Source organism: Periplaneta americana, chromosome 11 (assembly GCF_040183065.1).
Source record: "Periplaneta americana isolate PAMFEO1 chromosome 11, P.americana_PAMFEO1_priV1, whole genome shotgun sequence".
Classification (NCBI taxonomy): Eukaryota; Metazoa; Arthropoda; class Insecta; order Blattodea; family Blattidae; genus Periplaneta; species Periplaneta americana.
In genome coordinates, this window is record NC_091127.1 from 68,746,480 (window position 1) to 68,773,997 (window position 27,518).

The window sequence follows — 27,518 nt, forward strand, 5'->3', positions numbered from 1 at the left end:
ACACCTTTCTATAATACTTCAAACACAGCGGCAGCGTGCAGCATCTTGAATGTATTCACCCGACGCCTACTCTGTGTCAACGAACTCATCACAGGTGCCTCGACGAGCAACAGATGAAGCGTCGATATTGATATGCTGGTAGTTGCAGCACAGGATCAGAATGTATCCTATGTAGCGACAGCGTCGATATAGTCATGTTGTGGTGTAACTTAATTACATATCCCAATACGTCATCCTTTTGAATCGCTTCATGTGTCACTGCATGAGAAGAGTATTAAATTGAATTGATTATAATTCGCTCAGACTTTCCAGTGACTAAATTGTGCCTGTTATTATTTAACGAACGATCGTTGAAGATATTTGGAAATATTCATTAGCCAAGACAGGACGCTTAGAGACGTGGACAGGCTTCACAAAACATCACAGCTGTTTTTCTTGTGTATATGACACCTATTTACGTATTCTGTGGGAAACGGATTTATTTACACTTCCAAAAAATTCAAATGAAGGAAAAATCGTCTCAAGTAGCGTTCCCACCTATTGGAATTGTACGAAATGCTTGGATGAAGACAAGAAGGAAATTCTATCATTATAGAACGAAATATAATTATGAGAATGTCCTCGACTTATCCTCATAGAAAGAAATCGCATGGAGTCAGGTCTGGTGACCTGGAAGGTCAAACGCGGTGGGTCATATCAGCGTCAGTAGCACATCCAATCCAACGATGTGGAAGATGCGAACATAATTGCCAAATTGAGACGGAGATCCATACCGGGAGACAATACAGAGCAACTTTCGCAGCGTTGTTTTTCTTCCGCTAACACGACTTGGTGGAGTTGCAATTATGAGACAGATTTTCAGTGTTAATAAAACTGAAATTTTAAGAGCTTTACTAATAATTAATGTACACTGTGTTATTATATTACTAATAATTACTTTCTATTGAGCATATGAAAGTGTTTCCATCATTTTTAATCACGGTGTGTATGTGAACACTAATAATAATAATAATAATAATAATAATAATAATAATAATAATAATAATAATAATGGCTTTATTTAACCTGGCAGAGATAAGGCCTTAAGGCCTTCCTTACACTCAACCAGGGTTAAAACTTGCTTACACAGTTGATCATAAAACTTGATCAGAATTAAGTAATTACATACTGATTACATAATGAGATCAAAAGAGGTAGTTACATAAAATTTACCTCATAAAATAAAAATAAACATAGTGAAATACATATTAATTTGTTAGAATCAGATGCGAATCACATAAAAACAGAAGCCGATAATTAAAAAAAAAAAGAAAAATGTACACAGTACACAGTGTAGTTCGTACAACTTTCTTGTGTGAAGTTCCGTTGCTTCTTTAATTCGAGGAAGTTGAAAGATCTCGCTTGTGGTCTTTTATGTGGTAATTTTCTATGACTGACGAAAATTATAACGGGTCATATTTTATTAGAGATATTTCACAGACAATTGACTAGTCTTCTAAATGGAGACAAATCATCCTGCCTATGGATTTCCTAAGATGTTAGGAGAAATGTCGGAATGAGCCCTAAAACAAATGGGATACGGACCTACATCTCCCCTCCTCACACATACACACACACACACACACACACACACACACACACACACTCTCTCTCTCTCTCTCTCTCTTCTTCGGTATTTTCCGAATTAAGCCTTCTGAAATGGGAGCCTTGGCTTTCGCATTTTGTCTTCGGTATATTTAATTATTTACTTGTTTGTTTATTTATTTATTTATTTATTTATTCATCTATTTATTTATTTATCCATTTATTTATTTATTTACGTATTTATTTATGTATTTATTTACCTATCTATTTATCTCTCTATTCATTCATTTATTTATTGAGTTATTTATTTATCCATTTATTTATTTATTTACGTATTTATTTATGTATCTATTTACCTATCTATTTATCTCTTTATTCATTCATTTATTTATTGAGTTATTTATTTGTATATTTATGTATTTACGTATTTATTTATGTATTGATCTATTTATACCTTAATTAATTAATTAATTCATTCATTCATTTAGTTATGTACTTCTGTATTTATGTATTTATTTGTTTTAATAATTTCAAGGAAAAATTGTTCCGGGGCCGGGAATAAATCTATATTTGCATAATACATTCGTTACTGGAGGTACGTTCACAGAAAGCCACAATTTAAGTCACACAAGTATTTGTGTGCACTCACAGTTGAGTTCTGGCGCCTTGTCAGCTCATTTGAGTCGTGTGGATAAAAAAGGAAAAATTGTGACGGTGTCGTGTATAGTTCCTGGGGTAGCTCAGTCGGAAGACCGTTCGCGCGCTAAGCGAAGGGTCCCGGGATCGATACCCGGCCCCGGAACAATTTTTTCCTTGAAATTATTCAAACCTGCTTTACAGGGAGCTACTACCTGAAAGCCAGATTTGTATATTTATTTGTTTATTTATTAGTTATTTATTTATTTAGTTACTTATTTATTTACATATTTATTTATTTCCACGGGCAGAGTTAAGGTCATAAAGCCTCCTCTTTCACTCAACCAGTATAAGAAGAATAGCAAACATAAAAATGACAGAAATACAGAAACAGTATACAATTAATAGGACGATTTTACTCGGGTGTCACCAGCACAGTGCAAGGGCTCGAATCCCTTCTCTTCCGAGAACTGCGGCTACTATTTTTGCCACTCAGTGTGCAGGTTTTTAATACATTCGGCGACACTTCCCGGTTGGTGCTGTGTCGTGCTTCTCCTCCCATTTGCAGTAGTAGCTAATATGTGACGTCCATTTTCGGCTTTCTCCTTCAAAATTTTTCAATGCTCATTCATACGGAACGGAGAAAATCGGAGTGGGCAACAGGATTGGAGCTCAAATACACACTTCATCTCTGTCCGAAATTTCCTTGCAAGAACGCGTTTTCATGTAGTTTTGTATTTCTTCCTTCGTTTCCCCCATTTATTCACTCACTTATCCTTTCAAGCATTAATTAATTAATTAATTAATTAATTCATTCATTCATTTATTCAAATTCATGACTTGCAAAATTATAGAAACTCTCATTTAGATTTGGCAGACGACTTTCCTGTGTTGGCCGAAGCAGGCCACATGGTCTAACATGATGATGATGATGATGATGATGATGATGATGATGATAAACATTTATATAATATATGATGCATAAGTCAACTTCTGAGAGATGATAAAAGCACAATTAATAACATGACCGAAATATTCGATTTCGTTTGTAAAGTTATAAGTTTCAGTGTGTTGTTTTTCTATGGACTCAAACAACTATGAAAACATAACATTCTGTGAAAAAGTTTTTGTGTGTCTGTGACAGTCATAAATATCAAGATGTTCAAGGTTTGGAAGTTATTTTACATATTTTTATTATAACAGGACGTTTTCAAGAACGGTCTGCTCGCATGGTTACTTGGATCGCTTTTGGGCTCGCGCATTGCTGAAGTTCACTTCTGGTGCTATAAATAATTCATGTGGTCAGAGGTTTGGTGCAGCCTATCTCTATATGTCTGTCTCTCTACTCGAAACCATCTCTCTCTGGACCAATGTCTGATACTGTAGTATAACTGCTAGATATTCCACCAGATTGAGACACCACAAAAGACTGTTAAGGCCTTGTGTCAGTACATTCGATGAAACTAGTATTTCATGGTAAAGAAGGAAAACTACGTTCGTAAGCGCAAAATATTTTAACCTTCATGGAAATGAAATACTGCATCATCATCATCATCATCATGCCTTCCGGCATGTCATGGTTACACGTGAATTTTTACTATCTAAATAAATGTAATATATTCCAAGGAAAAAGCTAGCCATTTTTTAAATTCCAGCTAGCACGTGAATAGATATGCAAGATGACCAAAAACACACAAACGCGGATTTTCATTACATACACTTTCGGATTGTATGAAAACAGCATGATGAAACTAAGGAAAATTTTATGAAATGTTTTCTGCTTAGACATTGTCATGTGTTGTGTTGCACTATATTAAATGTAACATCATGCTGATACCACGTCATGAGACTCCATAATATGTGTGTACCTATTATCAGACCAGAATAGCCTATATAAAAATTTAGAGTTTTAACGGTTGGGTTATGTGAACATATCAGAAAATAAGTTAAAAAAAAAACTGTGTCGATGGAAATATTATATACAGAGTTGAAGTTAAATAACTCTTCAGATTTTCAGAGCGAATAGCTCATGTTGTATGTAACAAAAAAGTTTAATACCATATTGGTGAGAAGTTCACAGTTTTCACAAAAAAAAAAGTTTTTCCCCCAAATATTTTAATATCTTATTATTCGCTAACTATTGCGAGTAGGATCTTTATTTTTCTCCATATCGATAGGAAATCTAATAAAGAATCATTTATTCCTCTATCGGATTTCTATAGCGTGGACGGTTTTCGTGTAAATTTAATTGAAAATCACTAATTTCAAGCCACTGAACGATGCGAATAGATTGCAACGTTGTATCAGATAGAGGGAGGTTCGCCTAGGGAGAGTGACCTGAGTTCGTTGACCTCTTAAGTCTGTGTTGTGAGAAGAAATATCAATTTCTTAGTGGCGATGTTGTCAGACTGCTGAAACGTCCAAGTCAATCTTTTAATTAACAGTGCATTTAATCACAAAAAGCTTTGATAGATTTTCTATTCATTTAAGTGTAACCTATCGTCCCTTTCAATCTGCAGGGTTATTTCACTTCTATCAGTTACGTAGGTATATTTACACGTACACATATTGATAGATTGATGGGTAAATGGATTAGTGGATGGATTAGTGAGCGGACGGATGCATTGGTGGATATGTGGATGAATTTATGTTTAGATGTGTGAAAGAATGGATAACTGATTACTGGATGTGCTGATGATTTTAGCAATTTCAGGATTTATTTATTTATATATTTATTTATTATTTATATATACATTTATTTATTTATTTTTCATCCCTACCTATTCCCATCCATCCATTCCATCCATTCCATCCATCCATCCATTCCATCCATCCCATCCATCCATCCATCGACTGATAGATGAATGGAGTCTAGCGTATCTAGGGTATCGATCCCTGGAAATTTGGTTGAACGTACCAGCCCTCTGCCAACTGAGCTACCCGGGAACGAAGTTTGTTATGTCTTTGTTGTCTCTCCGATGTCCGAACATTGCAGGACACTAGTAGGGACGTATTCTACACTATACAGAGAATAGATGCAATGGATTTTTTTGTGAATCGAATGATAGTCAAGAGGATAAATATGGATGGATGGATGGACTTATGTTAGAAAGGGGCGAAATGGATTGAGTTTTTGTGTGAAACGAATAATATAATGAAGAGCACGGATGGATCACTTCTTCATGTTTTAACCGCTTAAGGATTTCAATAGAGAGTTTCGATTATTTTTTCATATGAAATGAGACGAAGTTTGTAATGTCTTGCTGTCGCTCTGATGTTCGAACATTGCAGGATACTAGAATGGACCTCACTATACAGAGAAGATATGCAATGGATTTTTGTATGAATCGAATGATAGTCAAGAGGATAAAATATGGATGGATGGATGGATGGATGGATGGGTGGATGGATGGAATGGATGGGTGGATGGATGGATGGATGGATGGACTTATGTTAGAAAGAGGTGAAAAATGAATTGAGTTTTTGTGTGGATCAAATAATAGAATGAAGAGGCCGGATGGATGAATGAATGAATGGATGGACATTTGAATAAATAGGATGGAGCATCTTCTGTGAACCTCTGGAAAAAAAACTAAGGAAGAGACTAGGGAAGTCCTTTGTGTGGAATGTGGCAAAATGTGTTTGGGGCAGAAACATGGAGATTACGACGAAGTGAAGAGAAGCGACTAGAAGCATGTGAAATACGGATATGGAGAAGGACTGAGCGTGTGAAATGGACAGACAATAAGAAATTAAATTGTGTTGGAAAGAGTGGATGAAGAAAGAATAATGCTGAAACTGATCAGGAAGAGAAAAAGGAATTGGTTGGGTGATTGCCTAAGAAGAAACTGCCTGCTAAAGGATACACTGGAAGAAATGGTTCGGGGCTGAAGAAATCAGATGTTAGACGGCATTAAGATATATGGAGACTAAGAGGAAGGCAGAAAATATGAAAGACTGAAGAATGCTGGGTTTGTAATGAAAGACCTGTCATTTGGCAGAACATTGTGTATTATTAGGCCTATATGTATTTGAGAATCAGGACTAGTACACGAGATGGACCTACAGATGCTATGAATATTAAGGGATCCAATAGGTTGTATTGGATATGATGGGTAGCGATTACAGTACTGAGATGTCTGGAAGTTGAAGGTTAGAGACACGTAGGTAAATGGATTACGGGATCCGCAGATGGAAAGACGGACGGATATATATAAAAAGTAAATTTGTAGATAAAATTACTATGTAAGCCCTAAGTTTGAAGCAAATTCATGTAGATATCAGTTGACTAATGAAAACATCTGTGAAATCAGAGGAACTCTTCGTATCCTTTGTATTTCCTTACTTCTCTTTGTACTGAAGGGTCGGTAATGAAGCGAGTTGTACTGGCAGCATACACTTGATGTGTCACAGCCTGGATTGCCAGCGGCACTTTACAATTAGGGAGTTATAGCAGAGTGCAGGTGGCAATTTGAGCATAGGAAGTGTGACCACTTGGCGAGCTCTATTGTGACTCATAATGCAGCTCGACTGAGGCTTCGTGGGGTCGTGTTACAAAGGATCTGCATCCTCCGCCCTGTGTCGTGTTGACATGATGAATATTTCAAACGTTTCAGACGTTACTGCATGTCCGTCACCACTACACACGTATTATGTAAATAAATCGAAATACTATATAAGAAGTTCAGTGACAGTAAAATGATTGACATTTTTACAGGTTAGCAAAGAATATTTAGGGCATTCTTACATTAGTAAGGATTTTATACAACAAATACATTTTGGAAATGATTATAAAATGTTGAATTTTTTTTAAATTTGTCCAGAGCCTATAATAAACACAAAATTCCAATTTCAGGGGACGTGAATGTTAAGATATAGATAGCACCTAGTTTTTGTTAATACCGTTATCCAGAATTCCAATTGCAAGAAAATTCTTCAGACACGAGACATGTGGTAAATTCAGACAGTACAGTATGATTATTTAGTCCTGACAGTCGCCGACAGTGTGCGCCTCGGTCAGACGAGTGAATTTAGTTACGCCAAGGGGTGTTCAGGTTAGTCAGTCGCTTGCCTTCAGAGCGATCGGATGTCACACGTGCGGTAGAGCGATGTGTTTCCAGTACATTTAAGCTGTACTGACGACTCGCTCTTATCTCTACTCTGCAACTCACCCCACTACTTCTACTACTTCCCCTCTTTCGCTTCGCTGAGCTGTCAGAACTAAATAATCGGTCTTGTACAGCTGCGCAGTCTACGTTCGCCACTATAGTCCCGTCGCTCTAATTTCCGGCAGCCAATCGCGTTGCAGGTCGGCTACATTTAAAGTGTGCGTCTTGTGATTCGCTGATTCATTTCTTAAGGTTCGATAAATACTTAATATAATCGCCCGGCATTTTAGCTCTTTCGTTGGCGTTCGCAAAAAGCACACGACGACGTTATTTGCCGCTCAATTATTTGCTGAATTACATTGCGTTTGATTTATTATCATAGGAGCTACGACATGATAATGTTTAACAGTGTGGCAAATAGATTCCTCGTATGGTAGCTCGGCAACGTAAGAACAAAAATGGCGGACGATACTACCTACCTAGACTTTATAGAGCCTTCACTTTCTAAGACGTAAGCAAAGGGCGGAGTTACGCCGGAAATAACAGCGTCGGAACTATAGTCACGGTTCGTACCGAGCCATGTCAAACAAAAAAAAATCGAAGTATTGGTAGTAAAATACTTTAATATATTATTCTTTATGAACTCACGACTATACTGAAGTTCAAGATTTATGCAGTATAGTGAGAAATAATTAATGCACCGAAAGAAAATGCACGTTTTCGAAGATATTGTAATACGTTATCGCAGAAAAAATAGAAAATAAATATGAAGTCGTTCAGGGAATATACGAATAGTTGAAGTCGAGTAATTTGAGAAATAAAAATACAGGGTGTTTTCGGGCTAGTGTTCCTAACTTTCAGGGATGATGGGGAAGGGCACATGTATCAATTAGAGATAAGGAACCCTGGTCCGGAAATGATTGAGTCGAAAGTTACAAACAAAAATAGTTGTGTGGAAATGAAATAATTTTATTCCTTTGTACACCTTATTTATGTGTATTTATCTGTATATCTTACACATACTGTATTCATCTGACGTTATTTACGTTGTCTACCTACAGTATTTTGTTCAGTGCGCTGTCCGAGGGGTGGGGATAGGAAACTACATTAAAGCAATGCAGATAGCGTAATGTGTAAAGGACATGGTCGGTCCTGATATGCACGTCTGTAGACATCAGTGTATGTGTACAAGTTGCAGTGTCCAGTCGATTAGTCCTAGTGAAATGGAGGAGTACACGAGAGCGGAATATGCAGACCAGATTTTCGAATACGGATGAGCCAATGGGAACAGTAGACAAGCTCACAGATTGTATCGGGCAGAGTACCCACGTAGGAGACATCCGGCCCATACCATTTTTCCACGACTGTTCCAAAAGATAAGGGAAGGAGGGCACGTGGTGCCAAATTACATTCTCATTTCCACACAGCTAATTCTGGTTATTTTTACTTCAATTTTTATTGTACCTGAGTTTTTGAATGTACTTCACTCCCACCCCTTCTATTAATGAAGTTCCAACTGTTCTCCACACAGAACCAAGATCGCATATAGTAAACAGCACTGAGTTAGTGAGTATAGTACGCTCCAGAAATATGTTCGCGTTTTTCAGTGACGAAAGAGCTTTCAATATTGAATCATATTTTCGCACAGGTACTGTCCGTTTGCCTACGTCGCATCCCTATTTCCCCCACCTGCTTCTGCTCGCCCCTCTTTAAAACCTGGGCTGTCTTAGCTCTTTTCTTAAAATATAAATTTCTGTTAGGAATTGGACGTTTACGTAATATTATACAACTGTTTAAAATAACTTAAATAAAAGGGCCTCGTTAAGTAATTAACTGTCACGTGATTTTCCCCCTTTCTACGATCCTGCAGCATAACCACTTGTACGGACAGTATATAGCATGTGTGAGTAATTTTATCTGTGCGGGTCGGGCAGAAGTGAAGATTGAATTTACAGTACGTAAGGTACTCTTTTATGGAGTAGGTATAGAATTATTTCAACATGAGTTACTAGAACGAAGGACGAAACTGGCAATTGGAATTGGATGCAATAGTCTATATTGTGATAATATGCACAAAAGAACTGAAGCCTGTATCGAAATGAACAGCTAACATTTTCAAAAATGTGTTCAAATATCCATTTTATGATTATTTTTCAATTTAACTTCTTTCTCTGTATTGCTGTAGACAGTACACTGCATAATGAATACGCTCGCATGGATAACTCAGTTCGTGAGTAAAAACACTTATTATTAATACAGTAGGCCTACTGTATTTTGATTAAACAAAAACCTAATGAAAATTACCGAACTCAAAATCGCGATATTTCCTAGTTTACATAAGTGGATCAACTACTTTTCTTCCCTCCTATACCTAGTAGAGTGATTTGTTTGTGTTTTACTCCAGTATCATCGAACTACAGTCGTGGAAGGGGATAGCAAACTGTGTTTCCGGTTCTCTAAAGTATAGCCAGGTTAATATTAAATATGTTAGTAAAAATAAAATGATGTCCCTGTACTTTCGACTCAGTCATTTCCGGACCAGGATTCCTTATCTTAAACTGATATATGTGCCCTTCCCCATCATCCCTGAAAGTTAGTAACACCAGCCCGGAAACACCCCGTATATCAAAGGGATAATGGACATGATATTCACTTGTCACGTTTGCACGAAACGCTGGACTCCAATATATCTCCCCACCTAACGCTACCTAATCTTGTCTCGTACAACAGTGTAGGCTATAGACTACATTTTCAGTGTTTTTAAATAAAATTTTCTTAGATGTTAGGAGTAACATGTTTCAAATTCCGAATTTTTCTTCCTGGTCACAAGGCATGACAGGAACAAATTTGAAAAAAAGGAAATGATATCACGTTCATTTATTTCAAGTACAACCAAACTTTGCGCTTTAATTTGATCTTCAAGTTCATTTCTAATTTTAGATATAAGTCGTCGAAAAATCTGCATTTTTCTCAAACACATTTTTCAGTTTTCCTTTCACTACTGCACTTGCTTCACATGTAGCTTGATTAATGACTGTATTGAAGGGTTTTAATAATTTTCCTAGTTTCCCGATTCCAATATTGTGATTGTTCTTGCTAAATGTTTGAAATGTCATTCAGATATTAGTAAATCTTGAAAGACTTGGTCCTACATGAGATATTTCGCCGCTCCAATCCAAGAACTGTTTATTATGTCCACGATTCTATGAAAATATCTTCTAACTACGTTTCCCAACAAAATATCAGCGGTCTTGGAGGTAAAGGTAAATATGATACAATTTCCGAAATATGAACAGCCTGGAAGTACGAGTAGATTTTAAAAATATTGTTTACATCGGATGACAAATACCAACTAAATTCTGGTCCACAATAAACCGGGAACGGAAACGATAACGAGAATGAGAACGGAAACGAGAACGAGAACGAAAATATTGTTAAAATAAATGTATTTAATGTAATTTAATGTGAGCATTCACAATTAACGAATAGCTTGCCGGAGCCCGGAAACAGGGACTTGAAACTTAATTGTGAGTGCTCACATTTAAATACATTCATTTTAACAATATTTCCGTTCTCGTTCTCGTTGTTGTTTTCGTTCCCGCTTTATTGTGAACCAGCCTTAACTGATACAATCTCCTGTTACTGAATACCATCCGTGTAGAAGCGTGTCACACAGTTGCTATACTCTGGAAGTACATAACTGTAATCCTGTGTTGTGGTAGGGAAAGTGCCAGCCCTGTACTTAAATTTGGAAGAGTATTCAGTTTAGTTAGTTAAGCATCTCATTTGTTTGTTATGACATATTTTTTGTTTTTAATCGTCACCTGACAACCTGGATTGTTGTTATTGTCAGTTTGTTATAGGATGAAAACATCATTCTCTCAGCTGTGCGAGGAGCAAGGATCGCATTCCCAGACATACATCACTCAATGATATCATTAAAAGACTTCTGACTTCTTGTGGCATCCCATCTCTTTTGGAACCACCAGGTATTAGTCGCGCGGATAGTAAACGGCCCGATGGTCTCACCTAATTCCATGGTCTAGAGGAAAATCTTTAATTTGGGACTCCACTTGCGTTGGCACTCTATCTCCATCTCACTTGCCAAATACCTCCAGACGCGCAGCATCTGCTGCTGAATTAGCCGTGAAAAAAATAGTCAATAAGTATGCTCATATTTTGGACAATTATTTCTTTGTCCCCTTTGTTGTGGAGACCTTCAGTCCTTGGAACCATGACGCTAAAGTTTTGGTATCTCAAATCGGCCAAATTTGTATCTCCATTACTGGTGATCGTCGTTGCACTACTTATTTGCGTCAACGTTTAAGTATTGGAATTCAACGCGGAAATGCAATGAGCGTTTTGGGTACTCCTCCCGAGTCCAGTCCTTTGGATAAACTCTTTCTCTTGTAAAATTTATTTAGTATAGTTAGATATTTTTAGAAGTAATTATTTTTTTTTCATTCCAAGATAATATTTTATACAAAAAAAATATTCCTACATTATGTTAATCACTGCTTCGATCAAAATTGTCTTATTTAACACTAAATTGTATTAATTTCCTTGGAATTACTTGGATGAAAACATAATTAATTTTAAGGATTTTCCTAAATTTAATTAAATTTACTAAATTAAATGTCCAAAATGTGCTCCATTGTTGGCTAGAGAGTAATACAGCCTATTTCGGAACTACTCTATATAGCATTAACTTTGTATGAAAACCGTATCTTAACCTAAATCCAAAATTCGCTTTTTATTATTCTGTATCCTGTTTTAAATTTTCAAAGAATAGGTTCATACTACACAACCATATTACTCCTTTATATTAGTTCGTGTTACTACCTGAAATAATCCATAATCAACTATAGTCTTTGAAGGTTTTAACTCCAGCTCTAAACAACAGTAACAATAATCCAAGTTACCAGGCGACGATAGAAAGCAAAAGCTATGAGAATAAATGAATGAGATATGTAAAGCCATTAAATTGAATTTTATGTGTCATAATATAGGGGTGCAATTTTAAATTTCAAGGAGATCAGGGTAGGGTGAAATTTCAAATACAATTAACATTGTTTTTAAACTTCTCCCTCTATGTATAAATTGACATATTTTTTATTTGAATGAAATTTAATTGAAATAAATAGTTATTTAGTCTGGAAAGTTTTTAAATGAGAGTCCTATAAGTATTTTAAGATATGAATTCCATATACACCATTAGAAGAATGAGAGCATTTTGTGGAACTGAAATTTCGACTTCGATTGCAGTGTAATTACGTCAGATCCAATGAAATTCAAAGTCCACTGTAAGTAAAGATTCCAGTAAAATTGTTGCCAATTGGTTTTGAATTCAGTCTCTATCAGGAGTGAATAGCTAGCGAGATGGTTAACTAGCAAGATGATGTTGACATAGTTTTTGTATCAACAAAAAGTTACAGTTTTTTGAACAGAATCCGCCTGATATAAAACTGAGTTCAGCAAATTGTAAAGTTCGCTGACATTTATCATTGACAAATGAATAGAATGTCGATCAAAACGCTGGATTTGCCATCTGGGTGCCCGTATAAACACAATCACAAGATGCGTTCAGGCGTGCTATCGCAATAGTACTCATTTGGGTTGATTTCGTACTATAGGATAACTGAACAGAGATGGACCAGTTTAATTCTACAATGGCAAGTCATCCCATTTGTTGACGAACATCTCAGTAATTAGAAACACAAGATTAAAATCTGCATGTTTGATTGTATGTAAGCCTGAAAAAATGAATTTTAGAAAAAGAAGTTTCTTTGCGCTACATAATCTTATTATGTAAGGCATTCAGTTCCTCAACAATGTTATTGGAATTGTTGAATATTTACTTTTATATTGTTATTATTACTAATCTGAATGGTTTTCAGAATCCTGTAATGGAGTACTCTTTTAATAATACATCTAATACACTTTACTGTATTTACTTAAACTTCTGTACAACTTCGATTGAGGTAATTGAGTAAGTTATATAAGGAAATAGAACTCCAGATCGAACCAGTATTAGACTATAAAGAAACACAGAGAGAAAAATGGGTAAACCATATCAGCAGGATGAATAACAGCAGAATCCCAAAAATCATCCACTGTTTCAGATCACCAGGAAAAGATCATTAGGCAGTCCTGCAAAATGATGAATTTAGTCCGTAACAGGCCACGTGGCTTAATACATATTTGGAAGATGTTATAATGAAAGATTTTTTTTCTTCTAAGTTTCACATATTACTAGTACATCACCTTCCTCCTCCTTTCATGGTGCAGATCTTAGGTGTTTATCAGCTCTACACTTTCCCGCCATTTTTTAGGCCTTCGTAAGTAGCAAAATCTACTGTCTGACATTATTTCTAGGTCATCAATCCAATAAACTGTTTATGTTGTTTATTTGTTTCTCACACTTTCAATAATGAGTTCGGTTCTTACATTAAACTGAACAATGAAACATATTTTTTCTGCAAGGCATAAGGTGCTTCTAATGCAGATATAGCGCTGAATTTAAAGTTGTAATCCGTTTTTCTTTCTCTGGCACCATCTGTTTTTAAACATGGTTTTTGTTTTCGGATTGGCTCTAAGTTAAAGCAAATATGCCTTTATATTAAATGATACATAATGAAAAGCTAGTAGTGGTAACTTATTTTACTTCATTAATTTAGTGCTGTAGTCTACAACGCCCCAAATGTGATTATTAGAGCCCGGACGTTTAGGCATTTATTTTGGTTAAAATAGGTAGGCATATAGGCACTAAAATAGTAAAAATAGGCAGTAAAATAGGCATTTAATATTCATGGTAACAGACAAAAATAGACAAATACTTAATAAACTATCCCATAAATAAATTTAATCTGATGTGTGGCACTATTAAAAGAACCCTTAAAAACACGAGGAAAGAAACAAAAATGAAATTTTATAAAGTAATGGCTGTTCCTATATTAATGTATGGATCGAAATGTTGGACGATCACTAAGAGACAAGAACAAATATTGCAAGCAATAGAGATGAGATTTCTAAGAAATATAGCAGGATATATTCTACTACATAAAAAACGAAATGAAAATATAAGAAAAGAATTTTAACAATTCTAGCTTTCATGAAACAGGAACGAGCCTGTGGCTTAATCCTTGTATGGTGGTGATGATGATGATGATGATGATGATGATATATCCCATACGGTACTCACTTTCCTTGGTTACATGTCACAAGATGCTTTTTTAAGTATTCAACTCTCATAGTGAGCCGCCTGTCAGAGAGAACGTTTTTCATGGTGGAAAAAGATTTTTATACTTCTACTGAAGTGATTGGAGCAAACTTAAAACAACTTATTTCAGAAGGACTGTCTCTACTTTCTCTCAGAGATCAGGAAAAACCGACTGTGTATTGTCTCAAAAAGAGGGATGTGAGAAGGGATTAGAGACTTCAAAGTATGCGTGACTTCTGCGTGCAAGCGACGAGACCTGGAGACTTGCTTGTAATACTTCCCTCATCCCCTTTCTTTCGCTGGTAAACCCCGAAGTGACCTGAGCACTGATGGTTATACTGTTCAAACATCTTTGTTAAGTGACATAAAAGATGGAATCGATAGGGGAGAAAAATTTACAACTTCTTGGAAACATATGTATTGCTGGAAAATGAGATTCTCAGCAAATATTTGTGTTAGGTGAGTATATATTTTTAATTTGTACAACCGTTCATTTTTGTTTTTTATATAATTTATGTACGGTTTAGTTTAAATTCATTAAAAACAGCAAATGTACAATAACGACGTAAAAATGCTGAAAAAGGCATTTAACCTTACAATAGGCAAAAACATCAAAACAAAAATTGTGCCTATCGTCCCCAAATGTGTGTAAACGTGTTTATCTCTAATACATAGGTCTTTCATGCATACACTCAGTTAAAAAAAGGCATTTTGCCTAACATCCGGTCTCTAGTGATGATATTTATGCCCTACTTATCTTTATTACCTTCTAATACCTCTTAAAATTCTGCAGAAAGAACATTATCAAAGGATATATACTTCATTCCATAATGATTGACAGGTGAAGTAAACATTACTGACAGAGGAGGAGAAGTAGGCTATAATTGCTATTTAACCAATGGCAGAGGTCTCATTCTACATTTGTCTTGAAGTTGGACGGAGGTAGAACGCTTCACATTGCTCAACTGCAAGTCAAGTGTGAAATGAAATATCTGCCAATGGTAGGATAGCAATTATACTTCTCTCCTCTTCTGACAGCAATGTTCACTTCTCAGACCTTTCAGATATTATGGAACGAAGTATAGTCTGTTTTCTTTTCCAACCTTTCACATTTTTATTATGATACAAAACTCCCTCCTAGGTCTTCTTGCATTTATATATTTTCACCACTACTACTTATCTTGTTTATTGAACCTCTCTGAAAATCGAGACCACCCCAGGGATAATTCTTGAGCTTTCTGTTAGCAGATTTAATCACTTTGATTTTTTTTTATTTTACTTGGTTATTTAACGACGCTGTATCACCTACGAGGTTATTTAGTGTCGATGAGTTTGGTGATAGCGAGAAGATATTTGGCGAAATGAAACCAAGGATTTATTTGCCTTACAGTTAGGGAAAACCTCGGATAAAGCCCAACCAGGCAATCAACCCAAGCGAGAATCGAACCCGCGCCCGAGCGCAACTTCGGATCGGCAGGCAAGCGCCTTAGCAGACTGAATTACGACGGTGGTTCAATGAATCACTTTTATGTTTTACTGTTATCAAAAGTGTGTTGTTGATGTAATGTACATCAGTGGTCGGAATTTCATGCGTCAAGCGGCATCTTACGTCATACTTATGCAGGTGCAGTTCACTAATGGTTTCCTCCACACGCACTCATTCCACGTAGAACAGGCAGAGTACATACGTAACTGGCGATCAGGATGTCTGTTTCCAAACCAATAAACATAAAGAGTGCAGCAAAACGAATATTTGTAGAAGAATGGGAAGAGAAATTCTTTTGTTGTGCAAAGGAAGAAAATGTAACATATTTGTTATTTTTTTCTAAACTACTTTAAGGATTTCATAGTACCACCATAAATAGACATTATACTTTTACAAAACTCCATTGTCACTTGTAGTTTGCCATAATACGAATACTGATTAAGGAAAAAGCGTTGCCGAATATCATTTTCAGATATTATAAAATTTCTAAATTTTGCAAAGAAGCCTAAATAAGAAAAAAATTTTCAGATTTAAAAAGTTCCCGAAAATTCACTACAATTCAAAATTGCCACTCCTTGGGTCATACTGTGCTAGGTTTATTTCAATGTTCGACTCGACATATATATGAGAGCAATTTTTATTAAAAAATTAATCACGTTAAATGTAAAGCGCGCTCCCAATTGACGGACAAACATTAATTGCAACTTATGATGGATAACCAGATTTCACTTCACTAATTAAAATATCGGGATAGGCTAATGAGTAATTTCTAATCTATCAGAAGGATGCTAAGACATTACATAGTTCGGTTTTTTCTTGTTAGGAGGAAGGGAGGGAACATCCCATGCACTACGACCTGAGGTCTATTGTACCCCCCTATATGGGAGGGGTTGCGTGCCCACCGATCCTCTACGCGCACCGACCTAACCACTTGACCCCCTTAACGACCGTCCCTACAGCCAACAGAGTCCGTATACCATTCCTGCTTCGGCATCCTCCCCCAAAGCTCCCTTAACTGTCCGAGGCGGTCCCTGAGAAGGTCTGCCACGGGTTCCGTTGTAGAAGCTATCCATCATCACTTGAATACAATCCACGGAGGCCGGTCGAGAGAGCCAGCAGCTTCGGAGGACCGCCTGTAGAACGATCTGAAAATCAGAAGAAGTAACGGGATGATGAATAAAAGGATGATAGGAGAGGAAAGGAAGTGGCGAAGATGAGTGGGGTTCCAATTGCCTGATAAAGTTACCTGATATTCATCGATAGAAGTGAGGGAAAAACCTCACCCAGGCAACTCGTCCCGACCGGGGATCGAACCCGGGCTCGCTGGGTTCGGAGTTGGCCTCAGTCACAAGGGTGGACACATAGTTCAGTTACTTATTTCCAGACTATACTGGGGGCGAGGTTCAATCCTTTTCTCTCCCCAGCCTACTGGTCTCTACCACCCCTCGTCTTGCAATGCGGGCTGTTTCATATGACGTCACCTATGTTAACATTCTGCTGACCCGTGATGTACAGTAATCATTTAGCTTTGTGCTTAGTGTACTTTTGTAATAATGCTTATATTGATATATTTAATTAAAGTCCTAGAAAACAGAGTTACATATGCCGCGAAAGTGTGTTAATGATCGTGACAATTTCTGCTGTTTGTGAAGTGAATATTCACTTAAATCTAATAGATAGAGAATAACACCACTAATAGAAAAGGCTATTGAATTATATTTGACTTGTTAACTAGATGATTAAAATAGGTTGATTCCTCATGTGCGTTGTAGTAATTATGCTAGCCGTGTAAAGCTCTAGAGGGGTAGTTAAAGAGTAAACGGAACATTTGTATGCCTTTCAGAATTGCGATGGTAAGGAGGGATCCAACCAATCATATTTATGACTTATTTTTCTATGAATAAAATATGGGGGCTTAAGGCAAAAGATAGAAAATTGAACACCCAAATACTCCATCAGTCTTTAAACCACTTATTCACAGTGATGAGATACCGATTCCTATTTTTCCCGACTTTTGAACATTAAAAGACGAGTCTGAAATAATGATAACTCGTAACAAGTTCCATCAAGTTCTGGTTCAGAATTTGAAGGCATAGATACAATGCACGTCCTCTCATAACTCAGGGAGAGTTAAATGACCTGGTCCAAGATTTAAATATTTCAAAAGCACAAGGAGAACTTTTACGTTCTAGGCCAAAGAATGAAATTTCTTACAAAGAGATATAAGTATATCTGTATTTCGAAAACGAGAATAACACTTACTTATAAATGGCTTTTAAGGAACGCGCAGGTTCATTACCGCCCTTACCATAAGCCCGCCATCGGTCCCTATTCTGTGCAAGATTAATCCAGTCTCTATCATCATATTCCACCTCCCTCAATTCCATTTTGATATTATCCTCCCATCTACGTCTCGGCTTCCCGTCCGGTCTCCCAACCAAAAATATATATGCATTTCTGGATTCGCCCATACATGCTACATGACCTTGATCTCAAACGTCTAGATTTAATGTTCCTAATTATGTCAGGTGAAGAATACATTGCGTGCAGTTCTGCATTGTGTAACTTTCTCCATTCTCCTGTAACTTCATCCCTCTTAGCCCCAATTATTTGCCTAAGCACCTTATTCTTAAACACTCTTAATCTCTGTTCCTCTCTTAAAGTGAGAGTCCAAGTTTCACAACCGTACAAAACAACCGGTAATATAACTGTTTTATAAATTCTAACTTTCAGATATTTTGACAGCAGACTGGATGACAAAAACTTCTCAACCGAATAATAACACGCATTTCCCATATTTATTTTGCGTTTAATTTCCTCCTCGAATGTCATTGATATCTGGTACTGTTGCTCCAAGATATTTGAATTTTTCCACCTCTTCGAAGATTAAATCCCCAATTTTTATATTTCCATTTCGTACAATATTCTGGTCACGAGACATAATCATATACTTTGTAAACGAGAATAATAGCGGATTAAAAATGGAAGATTCCCTCTGTTGCTCTTTTGATATTGATGGTGTAATACATTGTTCGGCATTTCTTGATTCGCGAGTTAATCAATACAAGCAGGGTGGAGAGGTACGTCATGATCACCCTCCCCTTAGCCATTACTTGTTCATTCAAAATTAAGCAGTTTGGGTATCCTCCGTCTCCTACCGTCCCCTTTTCCATGTATTGTGGGCTGTATTTTATATGATGTAATCTTTGCCGATCACTGGTGTAATGAAAGCTCTTGGTGAAAGTCACTCACAACCCAAATGAATTGACAGTCTTCACAGATGCATCAAAGTAAAGGCTGAAAGCTGTGTTGTTACATAATAGAAAAATGCAACCATCTATACCGACTGATCATGCAGAGAAAATAAATTAAATTTACAGCAATTTGGAATTGCTCTTATAAAAGTGCAGTATTGCAAGTATAATTTATCTGTGTGTGGGGATTTTAAAATTATGGGAATACAATATTTAGAGCTGCAAATTCGGTACACTAAATTATTCTTGTTTTTTTTTTTTGTGAATGGGATAGTCCTATAAAAACTAAATATTAAGACATTAAAATATGGCTTCCTAGGAAGAATATTGTACCTGGTGAAAGTAGTGTCACATCTAAACCATTGGTTGTTACAAAAATAATTTTGTCACCACTCCATCTCAACTTTCAGTCGAATAATGGCAAGCATTTTACATATTTATTCAATGTTTAATTTCCTCCCGAGTGTCATTTATATTTTGTTACTGTTTCTCCAAGTTATTTGAATTTTTCAATCTTTTCCAAGGCTAAATTTCCAATTATATTTCCATTTCGTACTACGTTCTAGTCACGAGATGTAACATGTACTTTGCTTTTTCTGGCTATACTTCCAAACCTATCTCATTCAAGTAAAATTCCCATGTTATCCCTAATAGTTTGTGGGTTTTCTCCGAACATATTCACGTCATCCGCATAAATAAGCCGCTGATGTAACCCGTTCAATTCTAAATCCTCCCTGTTTTCCTGGACATTCCTAATGGCATATTCTAGAGCAAAGTTAAAAAGTAGAAGTGTTAATGCATCTCCTTGCTTTAAGGTTATGAACGTTTGAAATAGCGTTTCTATGACTAAAATTTTCTTTGTAATAATGTTAGCTGCAAAATCCTAGTACAGAGCATTGTACGCATAAACAGCAATAACTCAGTGAAAGAAATTTCAAAATTGAGTAATTTTTAGAAAATATATGGCATTTTGAAGAAATAGAATAATTTTTAATTAATTATTTTTTTAAGGAATGAAAAAGTGAAATTGAAGTTTCTGATATATGGTTATGTTAGTCTACTTTCATATGTTGTCTGATAAATATCTTAAAAAGGTTGGTTAAAAAATGTAAATTTGCCTCCAAAACGTTAATACATACCTTAACCCGCAGAGAATTGGAAAAGTATCAGATAGAATCTGTCCTATACGGACTATGCTGTATATTTCGCTGAGACACATTTTAATTAATCGCACAAGCTTCTTGGGAATACCAAATTCAATAAGAATATTATATAAAAATTATCTTTTAACCGAGTAGTAATATTATGCCTTTTTAAATCTATGAATAACTGATGTACTGTGGCGTTATATCCCACTCGCATTTTTCTCCAATATGTGTCAAAAACAAAAAATCTTAACAATAGTCAATCTGTTACGCCTAAAACCACATTGATGATCCCAAATAATTTCATCTACATAAGAAGTTAATCTTTTAAGTAAAATATTGGACAAAATTTTGTAGTCGTCAATAAAAGTGGTATTCCTCGAAAGTTACTATAAATCTCTTCCTCTTTCTTAAAGATAGGTACAATTATGGACTACTTCTTATTGTTCTGGTACAATTTTCTTTTCCCAAATAGGAAGTACAAACTTATAGATTTCGCTATATAATGTGTTTCCGCTATCTTGTGTGATATGTATATATGTTTAGTATTAAAATGCATTTCATTTCCCAATGCGTTAGACACACAGCAGAATTTTAAACACTACTTAGATCGCTAATGCTGTGTAAATCTGACCCAAATAATTATTCCTTGTGATAGAATCAGCAGACCCTTTTGTTGGCGGGATTGAGTGCTTTGAGAAAAGAACGACTTTACGAAGCTAATTATGTGGCAGAAATTCTGTTGCTGCTTTAGAAGCGGGATTATTGTACCTAGTAGTGCTGCGAAACTGTGAACACTGTTCAAATAAAGTTTCCATCAGCATTTCCAGGAATTACCTGGAAATACTGGCTGATTCAAGTCTTTTCTGCCATGATGTCATTTTATTTTCATGAAATAACAGTAATTACAGCGTTTTTATTCCCGTTAATCAGTTTGTCAAACTCTTTTCTATTCTTTCTTTACCATCATAATGATGGACTAAAATAATTCCGCGTTTTAGGTGGCATTTAGTAGGCCTATTCAGGACTAAAATAATGTTTTTCGTGTTTACAGCAGGTGTCCAGAGCTGAGAACCAAATATGTTTTCAGTGAAAACCAAAAGAAAAGACTTCATGAAGTATTTTAAATACTTTCTGTAGTTTGGGAATAATTATTTTGTGAAATTGATTTACAATACATCGGCAATAGTGTAGAGCAGTGGTTCCCAATCTTTTTCAAGGCGCAATTCACTTTTGGGTGCGAGTTTTTTTGGGACTTCCCCCCCCCCACTACCGTATTGGTACTTAACCCCATTCAAAAAATACAAGTCCTTGTAAAATAAAAAATAACGATAATTATACTCAAAACCATTGGATACCACCCAAAGAACGACAAAAAACGAAGTGTACGGTGTAACAATGATACGAAATATTAAGTAAATATAATGTCTAATATTTCAAACTATTACCACCATGACGTAGCAGTAACAGTTCAATATAATGTGGTCTTATTTTTCAGCAAAATCTGTGGAGACATGAGTTCGTTATACGAAAAAAAGGCAAAGTGTTTTATGAAAAAAATGAAAGTCACCGCAGGAAAGTGAGAAATATGCAGGATATAGGCATGCATGGGTGTAACGAAGAGCCTCACATTAGGACAAATGAAAATATTTTGTTCATCTTACTAAAGAGTGTTAATTCCTAAATAAATATTGTCATGTTTACAACAAATATTGTAATTTCATCACGTACAACAAAATTATTCTAGTTTTGACTAAATACTCAACCTTATTGCAATAAGCAAAGTATGTCTATATGAAGAACTTAAGTACCATAAAACCACCTAAAGTGACAGTAAATTTTCGGATACATTGACTTTTAGAAAAACTGCAATGTTTTGGCATTTTTCTTTATATTGTACAACTAGTACAATTTGCATTGAATGCATTTCAGAGTGTGTATCTTGTTTAGACCTTTAATATACAGGATGATTCAGAACTTATGTTACAAAAGAATATGGTAGGTAGAGGGTATAACAACAAACATTTTTCATTAAGCAATATGTGTCCTATCTCACAGCAGTACGGAGCTACAATTGTTTTAGTGTTGTGGCTGTTTGCCATGTTGTGATTGTTGTTGTTATACGCATTTGTGCGTCATTGTCTCAGCCCACATGTCATGGCAAATCGCCTGCCTTAGCGAACTGTCTCCAATCTCCCTTTCTGCTCCAGTGTTACAAACTGGTTGCATCAGTCAATCAGTAGCTTCAAATTACTGGTTTTTAAATTAAATTTAGTCCACAACTGTAGAGTAGCGGTCAGCGCGTCTGGCTGCGAAACCAGGTGACCCGGGTTCGAATCCCGGTCGGGACAAGTTACCTGGTTGAGGTTTTTTCCGGGGTTTTCCCTCAACCCAATAGGAGCAAATGCTGGGTAACTTTCGATGCTGGACCCCGGATTCATTTCACCGCATTATCACCTTCATATCATTCAGACGCTAAATAACCTAGATGTTGATACAGTGTCGTAAAATAACCCAATAAAAATATAAAAAAAATAAATTAAATTTATATCCAAATCGTCCACGCTATTCAAATAATATGCCAGACAGATAAATGATTCTTTACTAGATTTTCTGCGATATGAGGGAAAATATCTCGACTCTACTCGCAATAGTTACTGAATTAGAGGTTGTTAAACATTTGGGGGAAAAATTGTAAGAAAACTATGGACTTCCCACAAATATGGTATTACACTTTTATTGTTATATACAACACGAGCTATTTGCTCTGAAAATCTGCAAAGTTATTCCTTTTCCACCCTATATGTATGTATAGTGTATACAGGGTGTTAAAAAGTATCCAATATTTTAGGAGGTGCTAGTATTCATCAAAACACGAAAATAATGTCGAATAAACATGGGTCCTACACCACATACTTTCTGAGATTTGAACACTTCTTCATAGGAGGTGCTCAATGTGACGTCCATTCTTGGCAATGGATCTCTGCCTCTCTGCGTAAGGAATGACGCTCTCTTTGAATTTTTTTTTAATACGTTAATAAGAATGTCCTGATAACGATCCTTAGTTAATCTCTGTGGTAGCATGTATGGCCCTATTGATCTAGCACCTAGAACGCCTTCCCATAACTTGAGAATCGGTGCTGATGCCTTGCTTCTTCAACTGCATGGGGATTTTCATCAACTCACACATGCTGATTACGAAAATTCACAACACCATCTCTGTTGAACCCCGCTCATATCCGCAACCAAACTTTTGTTTTGAGTATTTCTTGCGAAGTATCATTATTCCATGCCAGGGGTGTCACCTACGGTATGATTATCTGGTAGTGTGCTGTATTGTAGGGCAGAGAAATACATTGCCATAAATGGACGTCACATTGAGCATCTCCTATGAACAAGTGTTCAGATCTCAGAAAGTAGGGCCTGTGTGTTGTAGGACCTATGTTTATTAGACATTATTTCCTTGTTTTGATGCATACTATCACCTCCTAAAATATGTTATACTTTTTTAACACTGTACATTAGTGGTAGAATGAAAGAAGAAAGAAGGAAGTTGGGCGGGGATAGGAAGAGAAATGAAAGAAGGAAGAGAATGGAAGGACAATGAGAGAGCAAGAATAACATGGGAATAATATGGACACTGAGGAAAAATGGAGACATTTGAGTTTAAGGAGATGAAGAAATGGACAAAGAGAGAGAAAGGATAGCCTATAGAGGAAAGAGTGGGGAATATGAGAGGAAGATGGTATAGAAGGGAATAAGGAAAGAGGAATTAAATGATATAGAAACAAAGGGCAGAAAAAAAAACGAAATTGAAGCCGAAGAAGGGGAGGAAACAGAGGGAGAAAGATATATGTGCAAAAAAAGGGAAAGAGAGAAAGAGAAAAGAAGATGAAATTGGTGGTGAAGTCGAGTATAATTTCATCATAATAGAAACGTTGATGATAATACCTCCCATGTGAATTCTCTTTTCCTTTTTAACATTCTGTCGAATGTATGAAAACGTATACAATTTTACGTAGAAGAAATAATAGGAACGGCGATGGCAGTTGCTTGAGTAACCTTCCATATCCATTATTACTTAAGAATTTATGTAAATATTTATTGACATTGATATTTACATAAATTCTTAAGTAATAACATCATTCTAGACAACCAATATACCATCACCAACACAAAACAAATAATAAAAAAACTTCAAAAACTCAAAACTACGAGCAACACCAAAATACTTTCACTGGATGTTACAAATTTATATACCAACATACCAATAGATGAAACCATTAACATAATTATTCATAAACTGAACGAAGCCCAATTAGATAATAATATAATTCAACAAATAACCCATTTACTAAAAACATCCCTAAAACAGAATTATTTCAAATTTGATAATAAAATATACATTCAATCAACTGGATTAGCCATGGGCGACCCCTTATCAGGATATTTAGCTAACATATTTCTACAAGAACTTGAAAACAAACACATAAATAATTTAAATAATAAGTTCAATTTCAGCACATACGCAAGATACGTTGACGATACAATAATAATATACGAAAACACCCAAAACAAAGATAGTCAAATACTACAAGAATTTAACAAATGGCATCAAAATATAAAATTCACCCTTGAACAAAGCAATAACAATAGCCTTAATTTTCTAGATTTAAATATAACAATAGCAACCCCAACAATTACATTCAATATATACAGGAAAGAAACAACAACTACACATGCCATAAAAAAACATTCAATACATCCAATCACACATAAAATTAGCAAATTTCGGTTCCTCATTGATAGATTACTCACAACACCGCTAAATAGAGATAATTACAATAAAGAACTTAATTATATAAAGCAAATAGCCTTTGAAAATGGATACGAAAACCAACTAATCAACAACTTAATACAAAAGAGAAAAACAAAACTACATAAAAAAGAATTCACAACATTACAGCCTGAGAAAACACAAAACAAAAAACAATGGCATAGTTTAACATATTACGGCAAAATTACAAACAAACTTAGCAACTTTTTCAAAAAACAAAATATTAACATAGCCCCTCGTACCAACAACAAACTAAACAATATAATTCCCAATAATACCAACCATAATGAACGCCTCCTAAACAGCGGCATATACCAGTTAAACTGCAAAAATTGCACCAAAACATATATAGGACAGACCCGGCGCAACTTTAAAATAAGATTTAAGGAACATACCTTTGATTTCGTTTATAGTAGAAATAGATCTAAATTTGCACAACACCTTATAGAAGAAAACCATGAACTCGCAAACATTAATGACACCCTGAAAATACTAAAAATCACAAACGACCCTACAATAGAAACGGCGGAACAATTTCATATTATAAAAGAACACAACTCAGGAAAACCTCTACTAAATGAACAAATAGCCAACATAAATAACCCACTCTTCAATTTATTCAAACTACTCCCGCCCAAACAATCACACACAGATTACACCGACACCCCCTCTACTTCCGGAAACAGATATTATAACTAACTAAAATACTGTGAACAAGTCCTTCGCTCTAGTATCAGCCTAGCATCAAGCACGAGCAGACCAATACATCCATAACTGTAAGTTACTTTTCTTACATAATAGGCACTGCAGTTAACCATACCAAAGGAATTTCCAATACAATTACAAACATCCCCAACTTTATAAATTAATTTAATCATATTGTTACAGACACGCCAGGCGATACTATAGCCACGGACCTGACAATCTTCATCCTGTTATAATATTACATAAGCCATCAATCTAATAGAAGTGTCTCAAAATCACTTTTAGAAACATAGTCATGTGACGACCTTGCGTCCAACTCAACGCTAAACAAGATCACCACAAGTGCCTCATCTAACTTCCAACCAGCAGTGATCACATACTTCACATAATCAAAGTGATGTAAAAACTAAGTGCTTTTAAATATTTTAAATCGTTTTAAACAGTTTTTAAACAGTGTCTTACATAGTGTTTTAAACAACGACAGAAACATTGCAATTCAAGTTTGATAAAGTGTGGTACCAAATAGCATATAAGAGTTAAGGTGATCATTTGTGTAATCATGACAACACTTCACCGACACCGCACAGCATACACAAAAACACTGACCATTTCAGTCCAGATACATGCACCCACAGGCTTGGTTTACAATTAAAATAATATACAAACATCTGAAGATGGTACAAGTTACGTACCGAAAACGTTAATGAGGAAAATATGACTAATTAACTCATTCATTTTGTATGATAAGCAAAGGCGGTAAATATACATATAATTATAGTCAAATTGTGACAGCTTATCGGTATATCTCCAACATGAAATTCAAATTTACTGCAAGTGTTTCTGGAGAATATGGTTGTCATTTCCCTTTCTGATATTCAGTAACAAACTAGGTTCGCTTATTGTCATTCTCATATCCTCTTGGACAAAAGCATCAACATGTTTAATTGAATTAACTTGGCGACATCTTGGTCATGGATTGTCTTGTAGAGATGTTCAGCTGGAATAAATTACGCACATCAATATTCTTTTACAGCGGATTTCCTTAGGCATGTATTTCCATTTACGGCAATCATTCTGACACAGATTTAACAGGTATTCTTCCTTTTGCAGTCAAAAAAATAATTAGAGGACTCTGTTCACCTTTAGACGCTTCCACCTTATACCGCTTGTTCGTTTTACAGATATTTCGAGCAAGGTATGACAACCAAACCTGTCAATAGAAAGTCTACAACCACTGTTGCCAATACCTCTCTGATCAATACTCCTGTTACGACAAGACAGCCTCAACCGAAGTCCACCTTTGTGTAGTAACGTCTGACCGAGTTCAAATCCTGTTTGGGGCAAGTTGCTTGGTAGAAGATTTTGTCGAGTTTTCCTTCACAAATGAAAGCAGAATTGGTGGGAAACTTTCGACTTGGGACTTCGGATTTATTTCGCCATCATTATTAAATATATTTTTCCTCTTTCGTCACCATTTTCGTTTCTTTATTAGCTTTCGGGCTTGCTCTGATGTAGACTCGGCTGCGGGTGGCCGCTGAACTTTG